The sequence below is a fragment of the Cervus elaphus genome, chromosome 3, assembly GCF_910594005.1.
Source record: "Cervus elaphus chromosome 3, mCerEla1.1, whole genome shotgun sequence".
Lineage (NCBI taxonomy): Eukaryota > Metazoa > Chordata > Mammalia > Artiodactyla > Cervidae > Cervus > Cervus elaphus.
In genome coordinates this window covers 20,457,213-20,463,191 of record NC_057817.1, presented here as the reverse complement: position 1 = coordinate 20,463,191, position 5,979 = coordinate 20,457,213, and positions in this window count along the sequence as shown.

Here is a 5,979-nt window from a genome sequence, read left to right as displayed (position 1 = left end):
TATGGATTCACATCACACTTTGGAGAAAGAAACAATCAGGAGCTTGATGGGAGTCCACAGAATGCAAAAACATAAAAAATAACTAGTGTTTCCTTCTCCTAAGGCGGGGAGGATGACACCTTGAAAAGATTGGTGGACTTAGGATTGAAAGATCTGCTATCTGGCACATAGCAGATGCCCAGGAGTTTTGCAGAGGCTTTGAGGTAGCTACCAAGAGTTGCAGATTGTGGTTTACACGAAGCAGATTCTTCGAGACTCCTAGAGACAGAGTTTAGTATACATGATGTTTATTAGAAAGTATCTGGGAGTAACAGCTGTGGAAGAAAACAGAAAGAAGCAAGACTGAGTAGAGGGAGATGGAGTGTTGCCAGGCCAACCCAACAGCACTAGCCAGACCCCTGGGGAGTTCTAAACCTGGAAAAGCCCTCGAGAGTTGCTTCTCTTTAGGCTGAACAGACTGAGATTTTCTACCCGTGGCTCCATCAGTCTTTGGATGTGAACCGCCATAGAAGGGCATGATCTTGGGGAAAATGGATCTTTGTAGCTGACAAATGACAAGACACATTGAAGTAAATCCTAGATGTCGAAACATATTTTCCCTGCCTCCATCAACTAATAGCAGTTCTACCTCCTCCTGTTGATCAGATCATTTACCAGATGTTTGCCAATCTGTACAGAAGGAGACTAAAATACCCAGGCAGTTTTATAGCTTAATAAGCCTAGTTCCTTGTCCTGTAGCTGGAAAAACCCCTCTTTTGGGACAGAGATTTTTAACCATGCAGAGACCAGACTTGTGAAAATGGGATAGCCAAATTCTCCCACAGACGCATTGGGAGTGATGATAATCGAAGCCATTCCTGGTTCTAGTATTAAACTTCCAAGTCCACATAACTCTCTATTGGGGGCAGAACACCATAAAAAAATATTTTAACTCTAGGTATACACAAAAATCTGGAGGATGGTGTCCCATCAACAAAGGGTTGATTATGAGCTCTGTGTACTTCAATCTGGGTCATACAAAATGTGACATAAACAGTGAGCCCCATGATGGGCAGCTCACTATTTTGCTGTAAAGTGGCTATCTATTGGGAAACAATATTATAAAGGATCCAACGCTAGTAGATCAAAGATTATCTAAGATTTTTGAGAGTGCTATGAGGCTGAGCAGACAAGAAAGGCAAGCTCATGTGGAAAATATGTGTCTCTACTATTGGAACGGATGTCTGTCGCCTCTAGATTCAAAAAGACCCAACCAAGCGGGAGTTGGGTTCCTTGAGAAATGGTACCTTACTAGAAGAGCAGCACTGATCTTTGTTGCTGGACGTTTGGTTCTGGCTGGAGCTGTATCAGTTTTGGCTAAGTGGGAGCTCACCAATTCCTGTCAATCTGTTAACCTCTTATCTCTGCCACTGTGGTTACTTCCTTCACGTACCCCTTATGCCATTGCTGGGGCACTCAGTTGCTTCAGTCTTGTCTGCCTCTTTGCGACCCTATGGACTGTAGCCTTCCAGGCTCCTCTGTCCATGGAATTCTCCAGGCAAGGATACTGGAGTGGGTGGCCATGCCCTCTTTAAGGGGATCTTCCCGACCCGGGGATTGGACTCGCATCTGCCTATGTCTACTGCATTGCAGACGGATTCTTTACCCACCGGGCCACCTGGGAAGCCCACTGCTGGGGTGACTGATGTCAAAGTCTATCTGACATCAACTGGCTAAGTCACTTTGTCCTCTTCACTTTTTAATACTTCTTCTGTGGTGAATAATGTCTGGCTAGCATGTAATTCTAAGATATTCACACTTTGTTCATTCTCTCATCTATCCATCCATCCATCCACATTTCTCTATCTCACATCCCGTTGTCCCTATTCTTCCCATCTTTCTTCTTCAAGTAATTCATTACCTTTTACTGAAGTGTAGTTTTCTATTGTATGTACAGTCTTTTTCTTTTTTTTTTCTTGAATGACTATTAGGGTTGTTTCTAGTTTTTGGAGATTATAAATAAAGTTTGTATAAACATTCACATGCATGGTCTTGTTTGAACATAAGTTTTCATTTCTCTTTGGGGGAAAAACCTGTCTTTTTAATAAACTGTGCTGGGTCAATTGGATATCCACAAGAAAAAGAAAGAAATAAAATTGACTTTTCTCTTACCATAAACAAAAATTAATTACTAGTAATATGTAGATTGCAATGAGGGAGACCTGGGTTCAATCCCTGAGTTGAGAAGATCCCCGGGAGAGGGCACGGCAACCCACTCCAGTATTCTTGCCTGGAGAATCCCCATGGACAGAGGAGCCCAGTGAGCTATAGTCCATGGGGTTGCTAAGAGTCGGATATGATTGAGCAAATAAGCATATACAGTATGTAGATTTGTTGTGAAATATTTATCAAGCAGGGTATAAAAATCATTAACCATAAAGGAATATTTTATTAAATTGAATATATTTTTAAAATTTTATTTATCAAAAACACTATTAAGTAAAAAAAAAGTTTCAGAGTGAGAGAAGAAATACATAACACAAATGACCAACAGAGGGCTCCTATTCAGGCTTTATATATTCTTTTTAATCAATTAGAAAATTTAGAGAGCTTAACTGGGGGTTAGTGGCAAAGAGACAGTGGGGAATGGACAAGAAAGTTGACCAGCAACATTGCTGTCTTCAGAGCATGCATAGTGTGTGTGTGTGTGTGTGTGTGTGTGTGTGTGTGTGCGTGTGCGTGTGTGTGTGTGTGTGTGTGTGTGCATGTGTTAATGTATCTCTTCCCTACTTCCCTGGTTTTGTTGAGAATCAGTGTGTGTGTGTGTGTGTGTGTGTGTGTGTGTGTGTGTGTGTGTGTGTGTGTGTGTGTTAATGTATCTCTTCCCTACTTCCCTGGTTTTGTTGAGAATCAGTGTGTGTGTGTGTGGTGTGTGTGTGTGTGTGTGTGTGTGTGTGTGTGTGTGTGTGTGTGTGTGTGTGTGTGTGTGTGTGTGTGTGTTAATGTATCTCTTCCCTACTTCCCTGGTTTTGTTGAGAATCAGTTTCCCAAAGTCTTTCTGTCTGCTTGCTAACCTCCCTCTCTCTCTGTTGAGAGAGAGAGGTAGTTATCTGATTAGGAAGTTTGGAAGAATGAGGCTTACATAACACAGTCCTTTCTTCTCTTGGAAGAAGGTAAGGAAAGGGGATATTAATTATTTAGCATTGTCAAGATCCAAATAGCATATATAAACTCTCATATGGAATTTTAAGTTCATACAATTTTAATTAGAGTCATTTTCTTAAATGTTGTTGTTATATTCTAAGTTTGATATTAGAAATACATTCACTTGCTACCTTCCCTATGTCAAAAATGTTTTTTCCTCGAGTTTTCACTTCCCAGTATCTTTCTTAAAGGAATCACTGAGGCCTTTCATGTTCTTTAGTCTGAAATCTCAGGAATGATGAAGAAGTAGAGGAAAATGAGAAGAAAAAGAGAGTAGAAAGTATTAGTAACACTGTCTGTTTATTAAGTGCTTTTTATGTGTCAAGCACTTAGTGCTTTACATGTACCGGATGTAATTCTCACGACAAACTCACTTTACAGGTAAGGAAACCGAAGATAATAGAAATTAAACAAGTTGTCTAACACCACAAAGCTTCATTTCTGTAAACTTCCATGTCATTTTCTGACTATTTTTTACGCTGATCTTTCCATCTCTCATTGTGTGGTACTTTCATTTTTTTCCTACACATTTCCTGTCTCATGTAATCATTAGTCTCTTTAAAACACAGATTATTTCTCATTTCAATCTCTAAACAATGTCCTGGATACATTAGATGTCCCGTTAATGTTTGCTGGTTATGACATAAGAGGTCATAACAAAAGAGACCATAAGACATTGTTGTATAAGTTCTGGGGATAAAATAGAGAATTTAGTCTCTGTGTCATGTAAGCTGTACAAGTTTATATTATCTATAAATAAAATGTGTAGTGAAGTTTTTCAGGACTTTGAAGTTGGGGATCTAGCTCTACTGCTTACTGACTGTGAGACCTTGAACAAGTCCTCAACCTCTCAGAGATTTTGTTTCCTCTCCTTAAAAGGGAATCACACCTCCCTAAAAGGGTTATGAAGAGCTATTAATAGCCTGGGCAGACTGAAAGCTGTAATAAGATGATACCATCAATTTACATTAGTGATTTGATAATACTATATGATATACATATAGAATATGATATACAATGTGCATAATATCTACATGCAGAAAATGATACACAATATACATAATATTGAGCTTTCCCGGTGGCTCAGACAGTAAAGAATTTGCCTGCAATTCAGGAGACCTGGGTTCGAGCCCTGGGTCAAGAACATCCCCCAGAGAAGGGAATGGCAGCCCACTCCAGTATTCTTGCCTGGAGAATTCCATGGACAAAGGAGCCTAGCAGGCTACAGTCATGGGGTGGAAAAGAGCTGGACACGACTAAGTGACTTTTACACTTTCACTTTCACATGTATAATATGCTACATATATAAAACAGATAATAATGACAGCACAGGAAACTATACTCAATATTTGGTAATAACAACCTATATGGGAAAAGAATCTGAAAAAGAAGAAATTATGTATAGCTGATTCACTTTGCTGTACCCCTGAAACTAACACAGTATTATAAATCAACTATATTCCAATAAAATGTTTTTAAAAATAAAATACATGCTACATAGATTATAATATCATAGAGTGTTCTACTGTCATTTTATAATATCTGTTAATTTTTTGGTCATAGCCCAGGGTGAGCTCTCAATAAATATCAAGCATTATTCTCTAGACAGAGAAAATGTTATTACTGTCACTGATGTGAAGTTGCTGTTTCTTTCCTGTCTTCTTTATTTCCCTCTCTATCTGTCACTTCTATCCTGAGGCATATATCCGAAGCATATGTCCTGTCAGAACTATGAAATATTAACCAACTCCCTGAATTGAAAGTTTTTCGTAGACATTTTATTCCACCTAACTTTCCAAGCTCCAGTGAATCCCTTTTTGTTCTCAACCTTAACCCTCCAGTAAAGATTCTGAGTTCAAGGTGGCAAATTGTTGGGTGGTAGGGTCCATATTAGGTCATCTTCAGGTCCCTGAGGCAGCACAGATTATAGGCTGTGCATTCAGTACATGATTAAAAATGCTTATTGGTTGGAACTTAACTTTATCATAGAACACACTCACCTACATTACCTTTTTCATGGCCTTTCAAAAAGCTCTTTATGTCTAATGTAATTGTATCTTTCTGAAGGCAAACTTCTAAAAGAAGATACTCTCTGCATTGAAATTCTTTGAATAACACAAAAACCTTTTTTTAAAAAAAATATGCTTGTGATTTTAGAAGATTCAAAGAAGTTATGAAATAAAACCCCCAGAGCTCCCATGATACCCTCTTTATCAGTGCAAGAAATAAACATTAGTTAATTCTCATGTATAGTTCCAGAAACTAGCTACACAAACACAAATACATACCAGTCTTACACATCTTCATACTCTCTGTACACACATTTATCTACACACTAGAATTTGTACATATATACATTTATTCTTTTTAAATACATAAAGTATGTACTACTCATACTTTCCTGCAACTTAAATATCTGAAATAATTATAATTAAAATGATTGTGTATTAGACACAGGATCTACATTATTTACTTTCCTTGTGTTCACAGAAGTTTCTTGAATGGGCATTCTATAACATATGGTGGAATTCTCTTATTAGCAAAGATTTCATCCCTCTTCTTTTTTTCATTATAAACAGTGCTGCACTGAATGTGGTTTACTTTATTATTGCCAGCTTGGGTCAGCATTAATATATCCATAGGGGGCATACAACAAATGGGCATGGTTCAGTTAAACTAAAAATGCTTTTGTATTTTAATAGGCATTTTTTTCCCCAAAGTTTGACTGGTTTATATCCCAAACAAAAGTGTATGTGAATGTCAATTTTATAGTTGATTAAAAAATGACAACCTATT